Source organism: Montipora foliosa, chromosome 8 (genome assembly GCF_036669935.1).
Source record: "Montipora foliosa isolate CH-2021 chromosome 8, ASM3666993v2, whole genome shotgun sequence".
Taxonomy (NCBI): Eukaryota; Metazoa; Cnidaria; class Anthozoa; order Scleractinia; family Acroporidae; genus Montipora; species Montipora foliosa.
Genome location: NC_090876.1, coordinates 19,386,290 through 19,401,395, shown reverse-complemented (window position 1 = coordinate 19,401,395; position 15,106 = coordinate 19,386,290).

The following is a 15,106-nucleotide window of genomic DNA, read 5'->3' as shown; positions in this document are numbered from 1 at the left end:
TTACAGGGGCGCCATCCTCTGGAATGCAATTGCATCCGGCATCCGGACTTAACCCACACTGAACGTTGGACTCTAGACTCTAGACTGAATAAGATAAAAGTGTTAAAAGATTTTAATTTTAAAGGAACATCTGCCTCGACTGCTAATTTCAGTGATGATGATTTTATATATTTTAGGATTTCAAGCACTTAGTCTTAACGGTATGCTATTTTTCACAACCGTTAAATTATTGTAAACCTATACTTTATTATGTGCAACTGTACTTTAGATTTAGATGCACAACCCCAAAAGCATTAGCTTTAACCATTATCGTGCTGAAATAAAGTGGATGTATGTATGTATGTGTTACAGAACAATTACCATTGCACCAACGCCCTTATTTTTGTAGGTTACAGCTAAGCGACCTTCTTTACTAATTGCAACTGAAGGTGGTGGAAAGTCGTTCACTTCCTTTTCATGGAGTATAATTTTCCGGAGCATAATTTTTCGATAAAACTCGCCATCTTTAGTGTACATTTCCACTGTCAGTCTGTGTCTACAAAGATCAACTCCCACAAGAAGGACGTATTCACCCAATGGATGAAAAGCCAAACCACAAGGCCCCCCAATGCGGACTGCAAACTCATGCGTTTTTTACACCATCCTCGTTGAATACCATGCAGACATTTTGACCGATTAATTCCAGCAAAAAGATCTGTCCACCAGGTCCAACAGCAATATCTGCTGCATTACGTATTATCCCTCTTCCCAAGCTATGGTCATGTATTCCTTTAAGGTCGTACACATTGACCACATTATCGTGCTAAGCACCAGCACTTGCCATTGCCGACTGTCAGTTTCTCTAGCCTATGTTTTCCCCCTTTCACGTGAAACTTGCATAGAGCAGCTGCAGTGTCTGTTGCAAACTGAACTTCCTGTCTTATCCCCACAGAGTGAGAACCAGAACATAGGTATTGTTACTCTCATCAGTAGCGTACAGCAAGCAACTCCTGCACTAGCGTTCATCAGTTTGCACATGCTCGGATAAAAAGTTGTAAATACGTTTCCCACTGTGTATCAAAAACCTTGACAGTTTTCATGATTAGTCTGCTACAATGAAATTCTCCATCTGCATTTGTTGACAATTCCTAGTGTGGTTTCTTCAGCTTGTGATCATCTTTTGCCGTCCTCCCCAAACTACCACCGTGCAAAACATCTATAGTCAATGCCAAGTTTTTGTAAAAACATTGGCAACGCGTCCATCCCTTTGTGGGTATCAATTGGTCCTCATCTTTGATTGTCCAACCAGTAGGATAGCGCCAAATATCTATGCTTTCCAACTTCACCAGTTGGCTACAGTATATCGTTCATTGCGCGATCCTTACCAGCCACAACAGCTGCAATAATTTCTCTTCGATCGATCTTTTTTTTTAAATCGACCCCCGTGATGTTAAAGACCTTTCTTTCAAACTCCACTTTAAAGTTTGTTCTTAACCTCTGGCAGACAGTGAAGTTTCCGAAGACATTGTTCGCACTCTGGTAATACACCTTTCAGGACACTCTCTCACTGATTAAGATTCCGTTGAGGCCCTCAGGATTTCTTAACAGCTTACTCTAGGATTGCCGCAATCACTCGATAACACGAATAGCAATATGCGGTCAAGGGTACTGAGCAGATTCATTGTTAAAGGCTTTTGGTTGCTTCTTCACGAGCCATTTTGAATCTCTCTTTTCCTTGAGATAGCACTCTTACTCCCCTGGCTTCTCCTATAAACCCCATCAGCTTCATATTTTCTCATGCCAGCAGTGAGAACCTATCGATGTTTGACAGGAACGGGAAAAGTCGGCCAGCTCACTACATCTTTTAACTGCGGTTCGTCTGCTCTCTGTCCTTGACCGTGTTGCCTGCATCAGGCTCTTCTAAGTCCATTGCTACATTGCGTCGTTCAGATACATACGACATTTTCAAATGCATCTATTGCTGCAGAAGATCCTTTCTTGATAACGCATCCAGTTTTTGCCTTGACCTCTTCAATTTCCCGTGCGATTAACTGTCGAATTTCCATGATCAGCCACAACTCCCCATCTCTCAACTGTTCCACTGCGCAAGCGCTGGTTCTTGTCGACCAAGAAGCCAACATGACCTTCAGTAACACGGTTATTATTGACGACATGTGTTTCGATTGGAAGAAATGACAGTAAATGAGATTTGCAAGGGTAGATAACCGCTTATGAGTGGTTCACCAAAGAGAGTATAATTAGTTTTTCAAAAGAATAGAAGAATATTCCACACATCAGTTGCGGCAAGTCACATAAGCGTGGCATCAAAAACCCTTATGCCTACAGAGTGGTATGTAGGACATCACTACTTTTCATGCTGTGGAAAAGATTTATGGAATTTAATATTTTTTCAAAAAATATTGCACTTTCCCAAAATTACGGAAGTGGAAAGGACTTGAGTACATTTAACTATGCATGTTATCAAATGGACCAGAAAGAATCGCCCAGCATAATTCTCGATAAACAAAGAATGAGGGTTCCCCCGAAAAGGATCTCATAATACTAATAAGATAGTACTAGTAGTTTGGGTGAACAAGAGCAGGTTTTAGTTTTTAGTTTTATTTTCGTTCTTATAAAAAATGCTGATCAGCTTTTTCCATGAAACGGTTTCAGTTTTAGTAGTTCTTAGAAAAAAATGCTTATTCCAGCTTGTTCATAAAACTGTTTTAAAATGATTGATTCGGTTCTTGGAGAAAAGTGCTCGCTAACAGTTTTTCATATAATACTAACCGTAATAAAAAGGAGAAAACAGCTTTGCTTGTTTCGACAGAAGAGTGAATCCGCGAAATGGCATATTGAAGCCACCAAATCTTTGATTTGTGTTTCATATGCCTTTTCCAATCACTGACCATGATAATAGTATCTAGTTGTTGTTGTCTCTTTAATATAAAACAGCATATTTAAAACCCTGTATGTTAGCTGGTCCAAACATTGCTAATACAAAATACTGGATAAAACAACGAAAAATATGTTTTGCGCAGAGCATTCACCTCTAAAAACCAGGGTTATGTCGTAAAATAAGCTAAGCTTGGCTCAAGTGCTGATTTCAAATACAATACGTTCCTTGAAGCGGAGCCATTGAAACAGAAAATCCGAAGTTTTCTTCTGTTTCATATGCTCTTTCTCCTTTCCCGCTCTTTTCCCCTTTGCCATTATTATAAAGCACTATTATGCCAGCTTCGGATTTATAACAGCTTATTATAGTCAGATTAAATACGCATACAGAATTTTTTTTTTGTTTTTTTTTACCCATTCTAAAAAAACCATATTATCAATCATTGCTTTTTTCACACTTATTTAACACCAACTTTAATCAATTGTTAGAAGCAACATAAACTTTATGAGTAAATTTTCGTAAGCACTGTTTTGTCAGCAAAGTTGAAATTATGCTTAAATATTTCGCATAATCCACCATAGTGTGACATTCTCCGGAAATAAAAAATGATGTCATAAATAAAATGGCAAAATAGTTTTGTTGATAACTTTACGATAAACTTGTGAGTAAAACATTGGCAGAAACCTTTGTCATTCAGATTGCTTTAGTGTGTTGATTTTAAAATTGCCCGTAAGAGATACTTGTTATTTCCATTGTCTAATAAATATTGTTTGTCATAGAATCATTACAATGACACTTTATTCAGCTCAGAGCTTCCAAGTTTGAAATGATTGTTGCTTTCAAATGGTTTTTTCATGGTCTGATTTTTTGTCCTGTTTATTAAATAGTGTTTGTTTTAAGTCTTCATGTTTGTTTTTTTTTTTTTGTTTTTATTTTTAACAAATTTTTTGAGTCCTTTTGCTGTTTATGATTTTGATCATTGTCTTTGGTACAATGATACATTATAGATCCCAACCGATGAATTCAGTGATTGGAATTCCAGAAGCTTCATCTTTGCATTTTCCTATAACTTTTTTTTTTTTGCTTGCTTTTTGAAATAGGATATGACTATTTCTGGATAATTACTGGTGTCAAATTTATTTTTTTCATTCCAAAAGGTCTTGATACACATCATTGGTTGCAATTTCACCAGTCAGTGAGGCTGTGGCTGTGAATAATAATTTTGCTTTATTATTCTACTTTCGTTTGATATAATTATAATGAAAATCATACATCAGCGTTTTGGCTAAAATTGGTGTGGTATTGAAATACAGCATTCCAGTCTCTGAAGATAAACAAATAAACAGAGAAGCGAGAAACATTGGCTTCTGGGCTGACATGCATGTTTTTATAATATTCAAGTTCCCTCACAACTGCTTTTTCACCACCAAGTGGGCCCTCATGAAGCATCTGACAAAGCTTAGGACTCCTAAAAGTTCACTGAAGTTTTATACCCCGTGTTTTACGCGCAGGTTTAGTGTGAGTGATGGGAACCAAAACAATAAACCCCCCTTCATAAGAAACAAGGGAAGCATCCATCTTACCGAAAATACTATACCGTCTAACAAATGCGAACTCAGCCAAGGTACACAGATTTTTGTTAGCTTGCTTTATGCAAACACATATTGATGAAAAAGCAATAACATTGATACACCAGTTTTTAGAAAAGAGCAGAACTAAATTTTTGGCTTCCGGGACAGTCGATTCAAAATCGAGAATCAAAAATTTTACGACATGAAACACAACATTAATTTTGAACCGTGACTAGAAATATAAAAAGTTTACGATCATCGACAAACATTTTGTAGATTTTTTGCTACGTGTCGAGTAAATCGGCAAAATCGAAGTTGACATGGCCGGAAATCAGCGGGCGCCATGATTAGTTACCACTGCATGTTTACTCGCCAAACAGTGAAAGGCATCTGTGTCAAATGATGGCAAAGATACCGGGTTTTTTGTAAGTTTCTTTTCTGTCAATGTTATAAAGGTGACAATGAAATGAGCGAAGTCCAAAACAAAGATCACAATCGCACCAACGCTTGTTTATGCAAAGTCAAAATTTACTCTCCCGAAGACACGTACACGTTATTTATCCACCAGGTGAATGCCATCATTTTGGAAATAGCAGCTACTTGATTACTCTCATCTGCGGCACCATTTTTGGCTCCACCGGATTTTGGGGCTCAGTTTGTTGAACCTCAGGCAATAGACGCTTCCAACAGGCCCTGTGAACCCTTCCTGCTTACAGAGCAATACTAAAAAACTTCTCCCGTGCACATTTCAAAACCTTACCGTAAGTTCCGCCGATTACCCGCGGTAATGCTATAAATTTTTCCAGTAAACCGCCGGTTGCTGCGGGTATTAGGAAGGTGCGAGTTAATGCGATCATTTTTAAATCTCAGGTAAGAATTTTGACAGCTTGAAAACAAGTTAAATGAGGATATTAAACCAACACGCTCCTTCAAATCTGTGTGTTGCCTTGTTCGTCATAATTCAATCTTTAAAATGATGCTTTATTTGCCGTAAGTCCTTTGTAAAACTGCTCGATGAAAGCAGAACAAATTGAATGCACAACAATAATCTTTCCCTTCTCGGCCATGTCACAACTTTTCAACCGAATTAAAAGTCTAAATGAGAACGACTTTTCTCACCAATGAATTATCAAGTTGGCAAAACTAACTAATCTTCAGGTAAGCACACGGAGAATAAACATAAGCCTATAACAACTTTGAATATGAATTTCGCATATTCATGATATGTTTAGCGTGCCTCACCTTTCAACAAGAACAGAACAAGAAACAACAACGACACTTTATTGTCCTCATAAACAGGTAAATAAATGTTAACAAATACATAACTTTCAAATTTGGGGTATACAGTACATGATCAGTGTACATTACCTTTCATTGATGAATGACAAAACCAGGAAGACAACAAGGAAGATTACCAGCGTCTGTTTCATGATAATAACCTATTTAGAAATATAAATAACCAGATAGGATGCGTTAGCAAAATTTGGTTTCAAAGTGTAAAGAGTTTAATAAAGAAAATTAAACTTGCTACTTGATATGCAAATTGTGTCTTTTCATTGGCCGTTTTTATACTAAGACGCATAATGCGTCCGGACGACTTTGGGCAATTATTTTTTTATTATATGGCTACAATGACGGCTACAATAGTAGTTCCGTGAGGCTGTTAGAGCCGGGGAGTGGGTTGTGAGGCTAGGCTCTCACAACCTCTCGAAAATTCCCAATGGCGTGCGACTCTAAGAGCCTCTGTCAGCAAAGTCCAACTTCTGGCGCGGCGGAACTGGCACCACCGACAGGAGAAGGGGCGAAGGCGAAGCCACTGGCGCCTTAAAACCAGTTGCCCAGGGTAGATGGGCTCTTAGCATGTGAAGACTGCCCATCTAGGGGAAGGTAACCCTGATTTCAAACTTCCGCTGCCTTGCAGCTATACCTGATCTCAGGAAGGCTTCAGGAGTAAACCTCGAGGACGAATCCGTAGTGGGTGCCCCTAGGGCGGATGGCAAGCTCGGCAGCTTCCTTCCGGCAGCTTCTGAGTTTTATTAGCCCCTTCCTTTCCCTTGGACCCAGCCTTTCCCTTGGACCCAGCGAGAGGGGGACACTGTCGTATGGGCAGCCCAGCGTCTCCTTATCTTCCCGCCCAGGCCGCAAACTGGAGAGGGCACTCCAGCGGTGTCGCAAGACTCCGGCACAACACGGGACGATGCAGTTTACCGGTTCTAAGCTTCGACTGATTGGCGTAAAAAGGAGCGCCAGGGGGGTCTCGGGGGGGGGGGGGGGGGGGGGGGGGGGATGGGACAGCCCCCGCACAACTTCATTGGATGGCAAACTTTGAACAACAGGTTCATTCACATGCGATAAACAACATGGGGTATCTGCGAGACAACATCTATCCTTATATATCATGTTATGCGATAACCTTCTTTGGGGTTAAACATTTACTACTACCTATAAATTAATCCTATCCTTAAAATATATTATGCGATAAACCTCCTGGGGTAGTGCATTTACTACCCAAATTTAAAAAAAAAATCCAAACAAAACAGATGGACCAGATACAGACAGACAGTGCATTACCATTACTTAACTTACTGGATTTACTTACTGTTAAGAATATCTATAAACTAAAACTTCTTAACTTCACTCATCAATGGCATTTAAAAAAAAAATTACCAAATATATTCAGCCAGCATTTTCGCTATGCAAGTGAAAGTCCATACATATAATACGAGATATGCTTCAAAAAGTAACTTCTACAAACCACGTTTCTGGACTAACATAGGAAAGCAAACAACATCGGCTATGGCGACTGAAATGTGGCAACAGCTCCCCACCATGTTAAAAACTTTTCAAATTATAACTTTCTAAAAAATTGAAAGAATACTGTTGGCCGAACAATTAACATAATAAAAATTATTTTCCTCTCCCATGCTCCCCCTTTTGTTGACTTTTTTTTTTTTATTTTTTTGTCTTCTTGCCATCTATGTGTGTTGTGTATGTTGTACGATGCAGTGTGTATGTCTAGTTATTGTGATGTCCTGTACATTCGACACTACCTTCAAACTTGAGCTAGCTGCTAGCTCGAAAACCTTACGGTTATCTAGCTGCTAGGCATTTCCTTCTATGTAATAATATTTAGTTTAAATTGTAATTGAATATTCTATGTGTTAAGTTGCTAATTATTTAATAAGTTTTACAAACCATGTAATGGAAATGTGAAATAAAGTGTTGTGTTGTTTTTTTTTTTTGTACCGCCCGCCTCAAACTGGCAACCCCCAGCCAGTCAGTCATGCTTGTGCCGCCCCGTCATTGCTTGCCTGCTCTACTGGGTGCATAGAGCTTACGGGGTCCCTCCCGAACAAGCTGAGAGCAAGTACTTGTGCCCACCTCTCTCGCTGACCTAATGGAAAAGCAAAAAATCATCAACATGGACGAACGACTCCATCGCTCTGTCTCCATCGACGTCGCCGACTGTCACTTATCCAGGAACGCCTGGCTGGACGAGCCGAGGGTACGGCATAGGTTTTGTCGTGAGGAACTCACTGATTGCCACCACAGAAACCCCCTCTGGAGGGTCATCGAGAATTCTTGCCCTTCGCATGAAAACGTCGGCGGGCTTTGTGAACATCATATCCGCCTACGCCCCGACTCTGACCTCCACCTCAGAAGCCAAGGATCAATTATACGAGGCTCTGCAGGAAACACTATCCGGAATCCCAAGTTCCTAGGGCATATATTTGCTAGGCGATTTCAACGCTCGCGTTGGGACCGACTGGCAAGCATGGCCTACCTGCCTCGGCCACTTCGGTGTCGGCAGGATGAATGAGAACGGGCAGAGGTTGCTCGAACTCTGCTGTGTCACTACGGCCTCTGCATCACCAACAGCTACTTTAAGTGTAAGGAGCTGCACAAAGTGTCTTGGAGACACCCTTGGTCCCGCCACTGGCACCAGCTAGACCTCGCCATCACTAGGAGAGCGGACGTCAGCAGTGCCCTCCACACAAGAAGCTATCACAGCGCTGACTGTGACACAGACCACTCGCTCGTTGCAAGCAAGGTCAGGCTGAAGATCCACCACGGCACGACCAAGGGTCGCACCCGCATCAACACTGTGGCACTTCCGACCCCCGTTAAGGCTCAGAGCTTCGCTGTTAGGCTCAAGGAGAAACTTGCTGAGCAACCAACAACCAGCAACCCGGATGCCAAATGGTCTCACCTCCGTGATGCCATCTACGACTCAGCCATGGCTGCATTCGGCAAGAAAGAACGCAAGAATGCTGACTGGTTCGAGGCTTGCTGGGAAGAATTCAGCCAGTCACGGAGGCCAAGAGGAAAGCGATGCTGGCTCACAAGCAGAACCCTTCCCCAAGCACACGCGACGCCCTTCAAGCAGCTAGAGCAAGGCCCAGCAGACCGCCGCCTGTGCCAACGAGTACTGGCAGAACCTATGCGCCAAAATCCAGCTAGCATCGGACTGTGGCCACGCAAAGGGGATGTATGCGTCATCAAACTGCCACCGGCCCTCAAATCAAAAGCCCCCTCAAATCAAAGACTGGCGATGTCATCACTGATCAGAGCATGCAGCTGCAGCGTTGGGTGGAGCATTATCTCGAGCTCTACTCAACTCATCGGCAGAACATCGTCACAGACACTGCCCTCAATGCCCTGCCTGGGATGCCAGTCATAGAGGAGCTTGACAACACTGTACAAGACGACACTGGAAGAGCTCGCGGCAACTCTCTTCTGAGCGCATAGCCATCGACTCGGGTCAACTTGACTCGCCTGCAGAGCCTTGCTTCGCAATTCAACCGGGGAAGTGTGGTTATCCCGCCGGAAGTTTTGAAGCATGGGAAGCAAACCATCCTGCAGGAGAACCGCTTCAGCAGCCATTGTTCCTCTCCTTCTGCACCAAAGCTTTGCTGCAGAAACGGGCTCTTCAAGATGGGAGAGATGAGAGATGCCAACATAGTCACCCTGTACTCAGACACCAGGAAAGGGTGACCGTAGTGATTGCAACAACTATCGCGGCATCTCTCTTCTGAGCATCGTTGGGCAAAGTCTTCGCTCAGTATGCCTTTGTAGACTCACCTTGACGCGCCTGCAGACGGCAAACTCTTCCTTGCTTCGCGCCAAAACCAAGTCACAGTGTGGCTTGACAGCCGGGAGGTGCTGTTTGTGACGACGCTTCTCCCTACGTCTCAGTGCAGGAGGGTGTCGAAAGCAGCAGCAAGCTGTCCCACGCCTGCAAGGAGTTTGGGCTAACGATCAGCCTCAGGAAGACCAACATCCTAGCGCAAGGTGCTGAGCCCCCCCCCCCCCCCCCCCCCCAATCATCACCATCGACAACACGGAGCTGGAAGTTGTGAACACCTTCACCTACTTGGGCTCCACCGTGTCAAGCTCAACTTCGCTTGATGCTGAGATCAGCCGCAGGATCGCCAAAGCAGCTGCTGTCATGGCCAAACTCAACAAGCGAGTGTGGGGCAATGACCTGTTGAGCGAAAGGACCAAGATGTGCGTCTACCAAGCTTGTGTCCTGTCGACTCTCCTTTATGGAAGTGGGTCGTGGAAGACCTATGCCAGACAAGAGCGGAGACGGAGACTTAGCGGACGGGACGGGCTTACTACAGTTTTACTACCGAAAAGAAAAAGATCAAGGTTTTGGAATCTGTGAAATTAAAGCAACAGGAAGTATCTTCTGAAGTGTTAGTCACTGCAATTGATGAAAAATGTATTAAATTAATTTTGTATTTTTAAATTACCGAAAAAAAATGCAAATCAGGGGAAAATGCTAAACATAGTGACCGAGCTCCTGGAGGGGGGACTGGAAACTAGACACTTCAAAGGCTTTTTTCTCGAAACCAGCCGTACAACCCCACCTCAAAATTTCAGGATTTCCGAAAGCGAGAAAAAAATAATTATGTAGAGAAATAAATAGTTAAATCTGCCAGACAGGTTTTTTCACAAATGACAAAAACGTCGATTTTCGTCTATTTTAATAATAACTGAAAAAAAAACTGTCTGATAGAACTTTTTGAAAAAATGTTGACGGTTTTGTCTACATGTTTTTACTAATTCGCAAAATTTTAACCCTGGTTGTACGGCTAGGTTTTGAGAAAAAGGCCTTTTTGAAATGTCTAGTTCCAGTCCCCCTCCAGGAAGTCCGTCACTATATTTAGCGCGTTTTCCCCTGATTTGTATTTATTTGTTAGGTAAAATTACATTTTACATCAATTGCAGTGACCAACACTTCACAAGAGACATCATTTTGCTTTAATTTCACAGATTTCAAAATTTTGATATTTTTTTTCTTCGGATAACTGTAGTAAGCCACCTTAACGGATTCCAACTTCGCTGCCTTTGGCGCCTGCTGCACATCAGGTGGCAGGACAGAGTCACCAACACCGAGGTCCTGAGCGCGCTGGCTCATTGAGCATGCCATCACTGCTCATTCAGCGACGCCTTCGATGGCTCGACCATGCACATCGCATGGAGCCTGACCGCCTGCCAAGAGAAATCCTTTATGGAGAACTGCGGGAGGGCGTCCGTCGCGTGGGTCGACCGCTGCTGCGCTACAACGACGTCATTAATGGACACCAGTGCATGGGAGGATATCGCCAAACACCGAGATACGTGGCGGCAAAGTGTCAAAGCGGGGGTTTCAAAGGCGGAAGCGCGAACACTAGAGTCCTGGCTACATGCAAGGGAAACGGCGAGGAAAGAACGCGCAGCCTCTGCGCGCGATTCCACAAGGCACGTCTGCGCCACCTGCAACAGAGACTGCCACTCCAGGATCGGGCTACACAGTCATACAAGATCCTGCCCAAATACCCAGCGCTAACCAGCGCCTCTTCGAGACGAGGATGCCACTAAAATAGTACGCACGATTTTCTTGTAATGACCGGGCATTATGAAAATGTTTCTCGGCTCGACGACTCTTTTGAGTCCAGACTAAAACCTACGAGCGCGTGGGCGAAAACAACAAAAAAATATGGACAAAGTACAACTAAATTTTCAATAACTGAAAGAAAAACTAGCATACAGATACTTCTTTAGTATGAGTGACGAAGAGAGCCACAGCGAGAGCAAGTTTTAATATCCAAAGGACGAGGAACATGCCAAAACTGAGCAGAAAAAGGCATATAATAAATAACGTATTAATCTCGTCCTTTCGGTCATTACAGGGAAATCCCAGACCTCGACCAGGGTGTATTGACCGGCGATAGAGAGGTCAATACATCAAGGCCTCTGTCTGAGATTTCCCTGTAATTACCTCACTCTCGGTTAATAAGTGGTATTTAATGCGTGTGTAATCGACAAAGGAGAAGAAGAGAAGCCAAAGAAGGAAAGTCTACTCTACGTTCACCAAGTTTTTATTTCTACTGTTTTTGCGTGCCCACTTCTCTGCATTGTGATTGGCTTGTTCTTCCGCTTCTGCTTCCGTCTTCGACAATCTATTTTTCACTGGATCTTAAGCGACGGAACCGTAAGCGGAATCGGACGGTAGTTTTCACTAAGTCACATGTGCTTATGACTGCGCTTACGACTTCAGGCACGGTTTTGAGTTATTGTCCGCGTCCACCGTTTTGGCAGTGTGCCAGGATTCCAGCGTTTTTAGTTCACGATAGATGCCCTTGTCGATTACACACGCATTAAATACCACTTATTAACCGAGAGTGAGGCCATTACAGGAAATCTCAGACAGAGGCCTTGATGTATTTGACCTCGCTATCGCCGGTCAATACACCCTGGTCGAGGTCTGGGATTTCCCTGTAATGACCGAAAAGACGAGATTAATAAGTTATTTATTATATGCCTTTTTTTGCTCACTTTTGGCCTGTTCCTGGTCCTTTGGATATTAAAACTTGCTCTCGCTGTGGCTCTCTTCGTCACTCATACTAAAGAAGTATCTGTATGCTAGTTTTTCTTTCAGTTATTGAAAATGTAGTTGTACTTTGTCCATATTTTTTGTTGTTTTCGCCCACGCGCTCGTAGGTTTTAGTCTGGACTCAAAAGAGTCGTCGAGCCGAGAAACATTTTCATAATGCCCGGTCATTACAAGAAAATCGTGCGTACTATTTTAGTGGCATCCTCGTCTCGAAGAGGCGCTGGTTAGCGCTGGGTATTTGGGCAGGATCTTGTATGACTGTGTAGCCCGATCCTGGAGTGGCAGTCTCTGTTGCAGGTGGCGCAGACGTGCCTTGTGGAATCGCGCGCAGAGGCTGCGCGTTCTTTCCTCGCCTTTCCCTTGCATGTAGCCAGGACTCTAGTGTTCGCTTCCGCCTTTGAAACCCCCGCTTTGACACTTTGCCGCCACGTATCTCGGTGTTTGGCGATATCCTCCCATGCACTGGTGTCCATTAATGACGTCGTTGTAGCGCAGCAGCGGTCGACCCACGCTACGGACGCTCCCGCAGTTCTCCATAAAGGATTTCTCTTGGCAGGCGGTCAGGCTCCATGCGATGTGCATGGTCGAGCCATCGAAGGCGTCGCTGAATGAGCAGTGATGGCATGCTCAATGAGCCAGCGCGCTCAAGGACCTCGGTGTTGGTGACTCTGTCCTGCCACCTGATGTGCAGCAGGCGCCAAAGGCAGCGAAGTTGGAATCCGTTAAGGTGGCTTACTACAGTTATCCGAAGAAAAAAAATATCAAAATTTTGAAATCTGTGAAATTAAAGCAAAATGATGTCTCTTGTGAAGTGTGAAGTGTTTGTCACTGCAATTGATGTAAAATGTAATTTTACCTAACAAATAAATACAAATCAGGGGGAAAACGCTAAATATAGTGACGGACTTCCTGGAGGGGGGACTGGAAACTAGACATTACAAAGGATTTTTTTCTCAAAACCTAGCCGTACAACCAGGGTTAAAATTTTGCGAATTAGTAAACAACATGTAGACAAAACCGTCAACATTTTTTCAAAAAGTTCTATCAGACAGTTTTAGTTATTATTAAAATAGACGAAAATCGACGTTTTTGTCATTTGTGAAAAACCTGTCTGGCAGATTTAACTATTTATTTCTCTACATAATTATTTTTTTCTCGCTTTCGGAAATCCTGAAATTTTTGAGGTGGGGTTTGTACGGCTGGTTTTCGAGAAAAAAAGCCTTTGAAGTGTCTAGTTTCCAGTCCCCCCTCCAGGAGCTCGGTCACTATGTTTAGCATTTTCCCCTGATTTGCATTTATTTGTTCGTAATTAAATTAAAATTACATTCACATCAATTGCAGTGACTAACACTTCAGAAGATACTTCCTGTTGCTTTAATTTCACAGATTCCAAAACCTTGATCTTTTTCTTCGGAAAGTTGCCAGTGAGATGCCAGAAGCGGACTCTTCCAGAAACTAGAGATTAGTAAACAAACCTCTGGCCGCTGTAACTATAGCACCTTGTTATGTGACCTATCCCAGTGTCAAATTGCAATGAAGTAAACCTAATTAGTCCCCTTGATTAGGAAGATTGTGAAACTGACAAAAGTTTGTGTGTTTCAAGCTAACTTTGTGATATTAAAGGGAACTATTTTTCCCGAGATTATTTCTATCAAAGTAGCAGGAGCCCTTGATGTTTGATCACGAACACCACTTGCACACCAAGGTAATGCCACTGTACCCTCACTGTGACACCACCTAATACAACGAGATAACACCACTGTAAACACCATGATAACAAACTGGCAACACCACTCAAACCACCACAGTACACAAAAACATACTGTATCACCAGGGTAAGTGCCACTGTACCACTACTGTTACACCCCTCCCGCAAAAACATTACACCTGCTCACTTTAGTACCCACTATGGGGCACACAATAGTACCACCGGTGTTACACTATTGCAATGCCTCTGTAGCACACCATTTCAATGACACCCGTCCAGCAAGTGTGACAACCCTACGCCACCACTGTGCCACATACAGTAAAAAAAAAATTGGTTACACCTTTGCACCTATTACCCATGATTAACAGCACTGAAACACCATAGTAACCCCATACACGTAACCACAGGAAAGTGGACCTAGAACTTGAATTGCTCAGAAACTCCAATCAGCAGAAAATTCGGCTCTCTAGTCAAAACTCACCGCTAAAATGCCACTGGCCCTGCATTCTCCTTCTCGGGGTGCCGTTGGGTTGTGTTGTAATACATTTTTAACCATATACCAGATCAAAAGTAATTTGGAAAAATCCCGCACTCTACAGTGGTAGGGTACAGAAATACGATTAAGGAAAAATGGAAGGAAATCCTATCAATGATCACGCGGCATACTGTTACGGATAGAATTTATGGGTGCATTGGTGTTGTATGACAACTAAATACCCTTCCCTTCTTCCAGATCATATTTTTTTGTTTGTTCTTTCCCATTCATTATCCATATTCTAAATGGTTATACGGAGCTTTTTTCATTTCTATCTGCAATAAACAGTACACGCCGTGCGTCATGTGGAGAGGATGTAACAGGATAGTTATGCTCCAAAAATCTTCATGGCACAATCCCTAATATAAAACTCTCTAAACACGCCGGTCGAGCGCTCGGGAAATAAACGACATCTTAATTATTGGGACGGGAGTGTTTTACTGGAGCGCGGTGAAATGCACACACATCACAAAGTAGGTCGATGACACAACTGACATCCGGACCCCGCGTGGCATAAATTTCTATATCACCCTCA